The 13,875-nt window shown below is 44.4% G+C and overlaps 1 protein-coding gene across 2 annotated transcripts in view; it reads right to left on the bottom strand.

Moving 5' to 3' along the window:
• The window catches only part of LOC143292994 (protein TBATA-like), a 42,570-nt gene extending 33,759 nt beyond the window's left edge, over positions 1-8,811 (bottom strand). For both annotated transcript variants that reach the window (XM_076603762.1, XM_076603761.1), the window contains exon 1: positions 8,677-8,811. The gene's annotated coding sequence lies outside the window, so the exon portion shown is untranslated. The remainder of the gene's footprint in view (positions 1-8,676) is intronic.
• Between the last annotated feature and the right edge of the window lie 5,064 nt (positions 8,812-13,875).

A 13,875-nucleotide genomic window follows, 5' to 3' on the forward strand; every position in this document is an offset into this window, starting at 1 on the left:
TCGTTAAAGTTGAACTTTTCGCATACCAACGCTAATTCTCATTGTTGAGCGTCAGGCAGGTCTATGTCTGTCACTTCGAACGTGATGTGTAATGTATGTGTGAAGAAAATACTTCACTGCCGTACGTTGTTATTGTTGCTGTTATTGTTGCTGTTCCTGCTGCTGCTGCTGCCCAGTGCTGCTGTGTGGCTGTCGATGATATATCATCATTATTACAAAAAAAGTGAGGTTTCTGTGAAAATGAGTACAACTGGACAGAAAACAGTAATAATATTATCTATATTTTGGGAATGTCCATCCCATTATTGTGATCATTCCTTCAGTCTCCCTTTGTTTTCCTTCCTGTCCGTCTCTGTCTCTTTCTCTCTGCCACCCCCCCACCCCCAAAAACCCCTGTCATTCCCCTACACCTCTCTCTCTCCCTCTTTCTCTGTGAGCATACACATGTCTATAAAGACAAACAATTAAACAAACAAACAGCAAGAAGTTTTTGCTGTTACACAACGAATACATCTGTCTGGACACGCATCTAACTGATAAGGCATGCACACACACACACACACACACACACACACACACACACACACACACGTCTCTTTTTCAGAGAGTGCTGTAACTATGGTCCCACGAATAACATGGCCAGTTCAATCAGCTCAGGTCGGAAACTCCATTTCCGCGCTCTGAAAGTTACAGCCAATCCAAACACCGCCTGTCCATGATGTCATCGGTGTTGAAAGCGCACGGAGTGATGGATAGCTGTGACTTTTTTGTTGTTGTTGTTGTTTGTTTGTTTGTTTGTTACAGGGCCGTTGTGAGGGTGTGAGGGTATCCCGGCTGGCGGGCCATGAAAGAAAGAAGATTCGATTCTCCATAACACGGTGGTGGAAAAGTCCCTCCGTGTCGCACGTGCTCCAATTCCTAATTGTGTTTGTCACACACACACACACACACACACACACACACACACACAAAGTGTGGAAAAGTACAATGTGAGGTGTGAAGTGAGGAGGATTAGGTTTGGAGGGGAGGGGGGTGGGGGAGACGATTTGTAGTGAAAGTGTGTAAGCTTCTCTCTGTCTCTTATGTCTGTCTGTCTGTCTTTCTCTATCACACACACACACACACACACACACACACACACACAAATACCCCCCTCCACACACACACACAACACGCCCCTCCTCCCCCCTCCCTCCCCCCCACACACACTCAGTCGGGATCTAAAATGGGCCTACTCTTTCCCCTTTATGACGATAAAAGCGCGAGGCCCTCTCATCGGCTATTCAACGTGTTGGTTGGCCTGCATTAAAAGCACACAGCTATGACAAACCTACATGGCTGTTGAATAAGGCCCACACACTACAGTGCAATGTTATTGACTCCAGTAAAATTCATATTGCCTGCACGCCTTTGTTCACATAAAAGACATGCACTGGCTGACTGACACTGCTGAATCGTTTACAGACTATTAATTTCTGTCTGTTCGTGCCAATTCAATTTCAGTCGAACGAGCCACACAGTTTTGACACGTAATTACCATCGATTGACGTGTCAGTGAGTAACATAGTGTCAGACGTTTCTGCACTGATTCACGGTGTGTGAAAGTCTGTCGTTTTGCGTGAGGAGTTTATGTGGTGACGGATTAACTGTGCATGACTTCTTCCGTCAAGGTTTAGATTGGTGAAACTGGCTTTTAGGTCTTAGACTACACTATGGTGTGTGTGTGTGTGTGTGTGTGTGTGTGTGTGTGTGTGTGTGTGTGTGTGTGTGAGTGTGCGCGCGCGCGTGCTTGTCAACAGATGATAATGTGTTGGAATGTCTGTAAATATTCTCGTGGATAAGAGTATGAACAAGTACATGTTTGTGTGTGTGCATGTGAACATGCAGTATTTTTCTGTCTTCTTTCTTCATTTTGTTCTTCTTTATCTTATCTTTAAATTCTTTTTTGTTTTAATGTGTTCATGAACGCGTGCGTACACGTGTGTGCAAACACATGAAATCGGGTTCTTAAGTAGCCAGTGTATACACGTAGTATTTTATCACCACAATTTATTTTTCTGTGTAAAACCGGAGCTGCTGTGGACAGCCCGTCACCACAGTACATCGCCACCCAATGTTTCTGTTTCCACGTGTATTTGTTTTACCATCAAAGCGGAAATTTTCTAGGAAAATCCCTTTTGTTGCCGTGGGTTCTTTTATATGTGCATGATGCACACGTGACCTAAGTTTATCGTCTCATCCGAAAGACTAGCACCTAGACCACCACTGGAGGTCTAGTGGAGGGGAGAGTAAAAAATATCGGTTTGTATGTGGGACTCGAACCCATGGACGCTCACTGCTAGTCGGGTGCTTTACCACCAGGCCACCGCTCCCCGTGACACTGTTCTGACGTACGCGGAAGTCTAAGGACATGGCTCCCCACAGGTAGCACTAGAATGTATGTCCCCAGGTAAGTGGTCAGCACAGGGGGACGCGGTGTCCAGTGTGGCTGCACGCAGCCCGTGGCCACCGACAGACAGACAGAAAGAGCTGGCTGAGGTGTGGACTGGTCAGTGGGGTTCTTTATCACCGGATTTCTTGGCACAACAGGGGATTATTGGCAGCCTTTGGAAGTTGGCCGTTTAATTTTGAGCAGGAACACCCTGGAGGAAAGCGAAGACAGGTGTAGCGGTGGCGCTTTGATGGGCAGCCTTGGGATTGTGGCCATTTAATTTTTAGCCCTGTGTGTGTGAGAAGGGCGTGTGAGAATGGCGAGGCACGCGCGCGCGCGCGCGCGCACACACACACACACACACACCGTGACTGCCACGCACACCCACACACGCACACACAGGATAGAAAGACACAGAGAGACACTCGGAGAGTTAGGGAAAGTTAGGGAGAAAGTGACTGGCAGACAGACAAGAGACAGATAGACAGACAGACAGACAGACAGATGTATTAGTAGTAGTAGTAGTAGCAGTAGTAGTAGAGAGGATTTCAGTTCCAGGTCCAAAGAGGCGTCAATATGTGCTGCTCTGTCCATAATTGTACTCGACACAGAAGAAGAAGAAGAAGAAGGAGGAGGAGAAGAAGTCGTCAGCTTTTGTCTTCTATTCATCCTGCAGAATGACCATACTTTGTCATGACTACTGGACACTTCAGGAAGCAGTCTGTGTATCAATCCGCCAACAGGCTCTTCCGGGTCAGTCCTCTGAATGGCCGACGTCGGGGCTCGGTATGAAAGGAAGTGTATGATCACAGCCACGGCTACTCAGAGAAAGAAACTCTGACGCCAGTAACTGACAGTTAATGAAACAGGAATTAAAAAAAAAAAAAAAAAATTCAACATAACTACATGTACCTTTCACCACCAGTCAAACTAAACCAAAGGAATAACGATAGAACATGACGTGGCTTGTTGTTTTCTCTGCTAGTGTGCGCATGCGTTGGCCTGTGGGTTTTTTTCTGTGTGATAGAGTAAGTTTGGCTGTGAGGGTTTTAATTTATTATAAGAAATTTAAAGAATTAGCACATCCTATGCTCACAGCGCCAAGTTGTAACAAGGTACACTTGGTGGTAAAGGGCTGTGGTTTAGGGATGGATTTAATTTTGATACAAGAATTGAAATATTAAAAGGGAATAATTTGGATCTATTTTGTTATGGATCTTTATCCTGTCATAAGGATATTTTCAAGGATCAGTATCCTGTCGGCGACGCCACTTTTGTAGCCGTGAGTCTGAACCGAGTGGTTCTAATAAGAGACGGTACAAAAGAACTAACTAAATGATTGAATGAAAGGATAGACAAGAATTCCCGTGCACAGGCCAGGAACATATAGAGGCCAGTCACAAAAGGGGTTTTTCTATTGTTTTATTTACAATAGTATGTAGAGAAAAAAGCGATCCATAGTGAGATGTTGGCCATTGTGGGGATACACACGACACACACTGCTCGTGACGCAGCAAGAGAGAGAGAGAGAGAAGCTCTGGTCAGATGACTGACCAGGTATGAAGTGACCACTCATTACTCGCTCTGCCAATTTATACAGGTTAAGCGAACTACAAAGACAATCACGTGTGCTGCGAAACAGATCTGCGCTAATCAGGCCAAATCTGACAACAACTGTGTTTCTTACAAGGTGTTCAGTGATAGATTTCTAAATGATTCCTGAACCGATTTACGTCGGATAAGTTGCAAAAGAAAGAGCTCAACGCTTACTTTCTAATGAGCATAAAGTGTTGATTATTTACGCCAAATTTATAATCTTAATTTAAGTCACCTGAACAGGGTCAGTTTTAACGAGCTCGTCGCTGAAAATTACAAACTGCGTTAAATCATTTTAACTTAGGCAAACATAAATGGAATAGATTTAAAGATGGAATTGCGACGATTCTGCCAGTATATAATACTTGTAGTTTACTGAGCTGACAAAAGAGATATTAATTAAATATGGTGGAGCAGAAACACAAGTTTCCGCTCAGCCAGTGACGTACCGTGACACTGGTCGAACTCTGAATAAAGATTTGCTCAAAACAATGGAAGCGTAAAGTACAACCTTATAAATCACGAAATGCATTCAAGTGTATTTGTGTATGTGACACTACTGTTGAATGGCATTTAGTTATCTAAGTTGTCTATGCTTAATTACAGTATGACATAATATTATGCTTATTCTCTGTGATTATTGTAAGGTGTATGACCGTGATTATTGATTATTTTGATTGACTGATTCTCGTGCATTGATGGCTTGTTTTATTAACCCTTTCTCGTACTGGAGATGATAAAGTAATCTGTTATCTGTCACGATGTACCGATAGGGAGTGGATCCCACAGTCCTCATCCTCATCTATCTTAAACAACAACAATAACAACAGTAACAACAACAACAATGACAACAACAAAAGCATTCACAACAACAACAACAACAAAAGCATTAACAGCAACAACAAGGACAAGAAGTCCCCAGTTCTGTGATCTTCCATACCACACTTTAATGGTGGGCTGAATTTTGACACCACCCCCTCATCCCGGTCCCCAGCCCCACCATTCAGTGCAGTGTTGGCCCAGTGGCAACGCATCCGCCCAGAAAGCGAGAAAATTTGAACGCATGGGATCAAATTCCAGAGTCTTGAGCATTTTCTCCCCAAGCACAGACCTTGAGTGGTGGGCGGTGTACACGCGAGACATTTGAACAAGAGGATTAATCAAGGTCCCGTATGTAGCATGTTTTTATCTCACGTAAAAGAACCTACAGCATCAAAGGGGTTGTCCCTGGCAAAATGTTGGAAAAAATCCACTTTGGTAGGAAAACAGATAGACTTGCAGGCAGAAAAAAGGGTGGCGCTGCACTGAATGCGACGCGCTCTAATTGGTGAGAGCATCCTGAATTTTACTCTAAGAAATTTGTTTTTACAATACAATACGCTAATTGTGACATCATGTCAAAGTCTTTTTCCCTGTCCCATCAGTGGCACTACCCCCCTATGCTGTTCACCCAAGTCCCCCATACACGCTCACACACAGGATGTCTGCTGGACGCTGACTTGAATTACTACAACTTTAACGTGTGCATTTTGATCTTCTGCATGGGTATTCATCATCTGTTCACCTGGGAAATCGGAAAACTTTCCACCAGGCATGGCGACTATGTGCACACGCGTGCGTATCTCAGTGTGTGTGTGTGTGTGTGTGTGTGTGTGTGTGTGTGTGTTATTGCTTTGTATCTGACTGACATTATGTTTTAAAGCCTTTGAGCTGATTGAATGTTCTGTATAATTGTAGTTCTACTTCTACTACTGCTGCTGCTGCTGCTACTACTACTACTACTACTACTACTACTACTACTACTACTACTACTACTACTACTACTGCTGCTGCTGCTGCTACTACTACTACTACTACTACTACTACTACTACTACTGCTGCTGCTGCTACTACTACTACTACTACTACTACTACTACTACTACTACTACTTCATTATTTCTCTTTGTGACACCCACAGTGCATATTCAGCCCCATGTATATCTATGTCGAAAGCTCTCGTGTTCTCTCTGGTATGTTGCGTGGTGCTATTGCTTCCTTTCTTGCTGTCAGGACTACTGTTTGTGTCTTGTTGTCACGGTGTTTACTGGCCTGTGGTCCATAGGGCTTCTGGCCACTGACCCGTGACCGCTCAACGCTCGTTAGCTGTATGGTAACGAGCTGGGGACAAAAGGTGAAGACATGTTTTTTTTTTGGAGCGGGGTATTTCATTTGTGTTAAAGGTGGTGTGTGTGTGTGTGTGTAGTGTGTGTGTGTGTGTGTGTGTGTGTGTGTGTGTGTGTGTGTGTGTGTGTGTGTGTGTGTGTGTGTGTGTGTCCCCACTCTCTCTCCCTCCTCTCTCTCACACTCTCTTCACTCACTGTTTCTGCCTATATATGTCTCTCTGCTTCCACCCTCTCTTTCATAATTATACATACGAACAGTCAAGAAAATAATTAAACACACACACACACACACACACACACACACACACACACACACACACACACACACACACACACACACCATGACTGATTATGTTCCTTCCCTCTGCCATGCCAGCCCCAACGACCCCACACGATGGAGATAACAAACACGACACACGGCACGGTGACGCCACAGGTCCAAAAGGCCCTGCTTACCATTATAGTCATTCCACTTCACGTCCACCCCAGGCTGTGTATATAATGACAGTGAGGAAGATTTCAGTGAGCTATTCCCAATCCACTGTTCTCCTGCCGCCACCTTCAATGGCCTCTTGAGAATTGAATCTTTGTCCTGTATCGACTTTCCGCCGTTCCCGTTTCGCGTAATTACCACACCCCTCTCTCTGTCTCTGTCATTCTCTCTCTCTGTCTCTGCCTCCCACCCCCCACCCCCCACGCACCCCCCACCCCCACCGCGCCCCCCTTCTCTCATTCACGCACGCGCGCGCGCAAACACAGACACACATCATTTGAGTATATTGACGAAGTGGGAGTACGCGAATCAGGACTTGCACCAGTTCAGTGACAGGTGAATGGGGAATGGGTTTAAGATGACGACGATCTGCTTTTCAAGGGAACAAAAGCTGTGACATACATGAGCTGAGGCAGATTCAGGCTGCCTTGGGCAATCAACGACAGTCAAGTATGTCGTGAAGACTACTGAGAACAGTTGAGTGGTTTCGATGAACCGGTTTTTGTTCGAGATTAAAAAAACAAAAAACAAACTAATAATAATAAATAAGAAAAAAAATACGAACCTGTCTTCACAGAAATGGCTGTTTCGAATAACATTCTCGATTTTGGAATTCCACTGTCATTACAAATATAAATCTTGTTGGAAACTGTTCCTGAGAGGGTTTCTTGGTTGATAGTGAAAGTGTCGTTGTTGTTGTTGTAGTTGTAGTAATAGTAGTTGTTGTTGTTGTTGCTGTTGCTGTGTTAAAAAATAATAAAAACGGCAATGCATATTCTGGCATTGATGGATCCATAACAACAACAACAACAACAAAAAGTTTTAAAAACTGTTAGATATTTTACTTTACACAAACTCCTCTCTCTCTCCGTGTGTGCATTGGCGCACGTGCGCACCAATTCATTTTACATGAACGCACGCGCTGCGTCAACAAACTACAATTGACAGTTACAATATTAGGAGCTATTCTGATAATTAGCCTACTCAAATAGGGCTAATAAAATTATGCGAAGTGCCTACAAACTGAAAGGAGAGAGAGAGAGAGAGAGACAGAGACAGAGACAGAGACGGAGCAATATAGTATCAGCATAGATCTAGTATAAAAGAAAAGACAATAACATGACTATAATCACACTGTTGTTGCTGTCCGTCATGTCCGCAGGAGATAGATGTGTCTGTAGCTCAACACCGGGCTTATACAGGAAATTGACATAAGCGTACAGTTGGGCCAACAGCAAAGTGAAAGTTCAATAGTTTCTCCCATGCAGTGGGAATTTTGTTACAGCTATGTCTTTTGTAAAGATGAGGACTCTCAAACTAGGAGGCAAGATTGCACTGGTTCAGTGTACATCCTCGGAGGCTAGCTGGTCTTTGGGGACCAGTCCCCATCCTAGCGCCAGTTATCTAAAAACCCTCATGTCGAGAAAGCGGGGTGTCACTTGGGCGAGACACTCTCCACTATGATCAAATTATAGCCCGATTGTAGGGACAGCAGTTGCCTGCCAATAAGTGAAACAGAAATCTTGACGAGTCAGTTATGGGTGAAGGATTTGAACATTCATTTTAGTCCGAAAAACCTGTTTCGGCACATGGACACATAGATAGAGAACAGATTGTTTATCGGCACAGACGTTGGCAGTTCCAAGGGATGCACATGAAAACATGAGAGTTGAGAGAGACAGAGACAGAGACAGACAGACAGACAGAGAGAGAGACAGAAAGACGGTTGGAGGGTGGGTGGGGAGGCAGACAGAAACAATGAGAGAGAGAGAGAGAGAGAGAGAGAGAGAGAGAGAGAGAGAGAGAGAGAGAGAGAGATCATGAAAAAAAAAGTCGAAAACTAAAAGAAAAGAAAAAGTAAAAAGAAAAAAAGAAAAAAAAAGAAAGAAAGACAGACAGAAAGAAAGAAAGAAAAAAGAAGAAGAAGAAGAAGAAAAGAAACAGAAGAAAGTTATGGCAAAAAACAACAAAACACCGGAATTCTGGAACTCACCTTTCGCCAAACCCTGGTTGAACAATAAAAATAGCAGCAGTGGAACAAACACCTTCCTTTCTTTCCTTCCTTCCTTCCTGACAAACACAAATCTCCGCTCCGTTTGTCACTGCCACCCAGAAACCACACTGCACACCGCACGGCACTCACTTCGCTACCACTGGAGAGAGAGAGAGAGAGAGAGAGAGAGAGGGGGGGGGGGGGGGGGGGAGAAGCACCGGTAGAGGTGTGTGTTGGGGGGAGGGGGGGGAGTGGAACCAGTTTGACACCCTATTCTTCAACCCCTGATACCCCCACCCACCCACCATAACCCCTTCGCCCCTTTCGTGTTGGAGAAGTGGGCGGAGCTTTGTTGCCAGGGACGCCACAGAGAAAGCTCGGTGCAGCACGGATACATGCCGCCATGACAAGAATTACCCCCCGTGTCATTTTTTTCCCCCTGAGGTCGGTGTGGCTGTGTAGGTTCGTTCCCATTTGTTTTTCGTTCAAAGAACAGGCGTCTGAGTATCCCTGTGTGTTACTAGCTCACTCACTCACTCATTCACCATAGGACGCAGTAATCGAGCGGTCAGATCGTGGAACTTCCACGTTCAGAGTCTGTAGGGGGTAAGTGGTTCGAACCTCGGGCAGAGCCTGGTGGGTGAAGGGTGGAACATTTTCAAGCCTCCCAGACCACGTATGTGAACACCTGCTAGTGTATGGACTCTTTTCGTATGTACACTCGTTCAAAAAATGGTGAGCGTATGCCGGCGGAATTCGTACTCTCTCTCTCTGTCTCTCTCTCTCTCTATGTGTGTGTGTGTGTGTGTGTGTGTGTGTGTGTGTGTGTGTGTGTGTGTGTGTGTGTGTTGCCGCGTTATTTAAAAAAAATTAACCAGCAAGTTTATTGTGTTATAAACTTTATCATATTATTGTCCCTTTGTTATTACGTTTTTGCAATCATTGTAAAGCTCCTTGAGTGCTGGGAGGCAAAATATAAATTTTCATTATTACTATCATTATTATCATAATTATTATCATCATTATTGGTATCATTATTATCATCATCATCATTATTATTACTATTATTATTACTATTGACAAAAATGTGATACAGACGGGTTGGGTGAGCGAAGTGTACACAGGGGGCATATTCCAGCCAGAAGGGGTATGCCGGCATGGCCTAGGTTGGTTTAACCCCGGGGGTTAACGTAACCTAGGCCGGGTATAAACTAGCCTGGGGTAGAGATCGACCTGTTACACCGGTATTACTGCGACGGAGAACTAATGTTTCGTCGGCATTAGAAATAACATATTACGCTTCGTTAAGCTCTCTGTTCAAACTGAGTGGTAGTGGTGGTGGTAGAGGTGGTGGTGTGTGTGTGTGTTTGCATTGGTGTGTGTGTGTGTGCTTGCATTAGTGTGTGTGTGTGTGTGTGTGTGTGTGTGTGTGTGTGTGTGTGTGTGTGTCAGTGAAGAATAAAGCAAATTCACGGAGCGTGTGACAGTCTAGGTCATTGAAAGCAGACACGAAGACAGATAAACGGATCATTACTGAAGATTAACGCAGTAACTTGGCACGTCGGCAACTATAAAGCGAATCTTCATAACTGTGAAGTGACACCTGCACGAGGCATTTGGGCTCGACTGTCAATACGACGGTGGCCGATTTGTGTGTGTGTGTGTGTGTGCGCGTGTGTGTGTGTGTTTGGGGAGGGGGGCTGGATTTATGGTTCCATCATTTTCCCCTGTTTTTCTACTGACGTTCGTGAACTGCAACTTCTCGTTCAATGCGTAACAAAGACTAGGTTTTTATGTGCATGACCATTTCTACGTCGCCTCATAGGCATCTGTAGTCCGTTTTCGGAGATGTGCATAGTAGATTATGATACTGAATTATTTGTGTTCCCGTTTCCCATCGAAAACTCCACTGATATGGATTGGGGATACTTAATGCGCGTCTTTGATCTGCATTGCACGACGGTTATTTGGGCACTGACAGGTCTGGCAGGGCTGTCACTCCGTGAATTTTGTCCTCAGGTCCTGCACCTTTGTGAGCCTCCAAACCCAAAGATAAATATCATACTGGCCACTGTAATTCTTTCCACACCCACTCCCCTGTATGCAGTATATTCCATCGTTTTATTTTCTTTATACTTCTTATATCGTCCAATACAGGCAGCTTTCAAAGTCCGTCCGGCATTCGTTTCTCTGAAGCAAAGAATCACACAGTAAATGAGGGGCAGTGCTAAATCGTCAGACGTGTCTCTGGTCTCCGTCATGTACAATGGGTACAGATACACTTCAATATCATTATACTCATGAATCATACTAAGAGTAGAAATTAACCTAAAGGGCAAAACGCTAACAGATTCAGTGCTTCTGCAAGATCTTCCCATGGACAACCAACACGTCTGCACCTTCAGGGGAAACAATTCCAGTCACATCGGGATTAACAAAATGGTTATCTTCCCCTGGAAATCTTTCTTTCTTTCTTTCCGTTCTTTCTTTCTTTTCTTTTCTTTCTTTTTTTCTTCTTTTTTTTTTTTTTTTTTTCTTTCTTTTTCGTTGGCTGTCTTTGAACCGTTTGAATCCTTCCTCCACACTCGTGTTTCACTTTAAATTTCCAGCCAGTTTCATGCTGTCGGGTGCACACGGCAATTCACTGAGGAAAGAATTCAGAGCGAGAGAATGTTTGTATGCATGCCAGAGTGTTTGTATGTGCACACTGCGTACTGTAGTACGTTGTTTTGTTGTAATTAGAATATGCATGTGTAGGCCTACGTGTGGTGATGCACGCATGCTTGGAAAGAATGCGTGCGTTGTGTTCACTCTATCTGTGTGTGCATGTATGTTATAGCCTTTCTCTCTCTCTCTCTATCTGTGTGTGTGTGTGTGTGTGTGTGTGTGTGTGTGTGTGGTGTGAGTGTGTGTGTTGTGTTTCCGACATTTGCAGTGTGCAGATCTATACTTATGTGAGGGTGAACGCGATGTAACGTGGGTTTTTTTGGTTTTTTGTTGTTGCTTTTTTCGGCTGTATCGGTGCTGACGTGTGTATACGTGCACGCACGTTTGTCCACTGATGTGTGAGTCGGACAGTAGAAGCACTAAGTCCGATTCGCCTACTCCTTGATCAGTCGTGTCGCCCTCCTCCACCCATAGTCGGTGGAGTGTTGGCCAGTGGCTCAGAGGTAACGCGAACTGAACGCATTAGAAGCCAGAGATTCCGAGCTGTGCGCACTGACTGGTTCGAATCACGGCAACGGCAGTCGCCGGCATTTTCTCCCCTTCGAGTCCACTAGACCTTCAGTGGTGGTCTGGATGCTTGTCGACATTCGGATCAGACGATAGGCCGAGCCTGTCCCGTGTGCAGCATGCATTTAGCGCACGTAAAGGAACCCATGGCAACAAAAGGGTTGTCACTGACAAAACTCTGAAGAAAATCCACTTGGATAGGAAAACAAAATAAAATTGCAGAGAGGAAAAAATACAAAACCAAAATGCCGCTGGGGTGGTCGCGCTGTCAGTGTAGCGACGCGATCTCCCCGCTGTGGGGACTGAGACGGCAGCCTGAATTTCATACAGAGAAATCTGTTGTGACAGATCAGATGTGACAAAAAGAGTTATACAAATACAAATACCTTCAGCAGTTTACTGAGAAGGAAGGAATTTTTGTTTAATGTCCCGTCACACATATCGGTGATTGAAGACATTTTGTAAAAGTATTTATGAATACATCTGAGTATTATCGGTTAGTTGGGTGGGAGATGTGGATGAATGGAGGGTTTGGGGAAACTGGGCAAATGAGGGTAAAAATGTGGGTGAAATTTGAAAGAAAAACAAAACAAACAAACAAACAAACAAAAAACCCCTCTAAATACAGTTACAGGAAATTACTTAAAGGACTTCGTAAAAGAGAAGTCGTTAAACTGACAAGCGAAACAACTGATAATGAATGCAAAAAGTCAAAAACATCAACGTTCTCAGTCACTTGTGAAGGCACACTTTCGTGTACAAAAGGCTTCATCAAGCTACAGTGAAAAATTATATGCTCAATTGTCAGGTTATTAAAGCATATACACTTGACATTAGAACAATACTTGGTCCGTAATGAATTTGATAATAGTCTGAGAGCTAAGCTCAGAATTGGTCTGCGAATCGGACCAAAGTCTGAGAGAGTCAACTGACGAGGTTTTAGACTTGAATTCAAGCACCTATAAAAGTCTCTTTCTAGTATATTGCTTATTTCCTTGTATGACAATGGGCAATATACTTTTATACTATCTATATGATTTTTTGCTCCCCTTTTTGCTGCCCTATCTGCTTGGTCGTTATAACGGAATCCAGTGTGGGATGGTATCCAACAAAAATCAACATTTGTACCCTTCACAAATAGGGAGTGCAATAAATACCTAATTTCAAAAAATAAATCTTCTCTTTGATTATTCTCAAAAAGGAGCAAACCTTTTAAGACAGATTGAGAATCAACACAAAATAGGATATTACTTATTATGATTGGTATACTCAGTTTACTGAGAGTTTGATTCTTTAGTATCCTATTTCGCCTCCCTGCCGTTCCCGATTTGGCTCTCTCTGTCTGTCTGTCTGTCTGTCTGTCTGTCTCTCTCTCAGGCTCTCTCTCTCTCTCTCTCTCTCTCAGTCCCCCCCCCCCCACTCCCTCCCCCCTCACACACACACACACAGAGTCCAATGAAAACTTGAATGTGAGATCTTTTGCCACGGCGGTTTGCTGTTTAAACACACACACACACACACACACACACACACACACAGCACAACTGATTACCCGGCCAGGCAAATCGGGAACAAGCGAACTTCAAACTGCCGTGTCACGACGATGTCCGGGTGGACCAGCCGCCACAGGGTTTCCGGAACGGATCACTACAGGAACATCACCAGTGGCCTCGGTCGCCACGTGGCTTCCGTGTGTGTGCACGTGCGCCACTGACGGTGAGAGAGAGGGAGAGAGAGAGAGAGACAGACAGACAGACAGACAGAGACAGAGGCAGACAGAGACAGAGAGAAATAGAAAGGGAGAGTACTTGTCAGTGTGTGTGTGTGTGTGTCACAGTGTGGTGTGTGTGTGTGTGTGTGTGTGTGTGTGTGTGTGTGTGTGTGTGTGTGTGTGTGTGTGTGTGCACGCGCGCACACTTGCGAGTGCATGTGCTTCGGCGTGATGATTTTTTGTGTGTGCTTGCA

Source organism: Babylonia areolata, chromosome 18 (genome assembly GCF_041734735.1).
Source record: "Babylonia areolata isolate BAREFJ2019XMU chromosome 18, ASM4173473v1, whole genome shotgun sequence".
In the NCBI taxonomy this organism is placed as follows: Eukaryota; Metazoa; Mollusca; class Gastropoda; order Neogastropoda; family Buccinidae; genus Babylonia; species Babylonia areolata.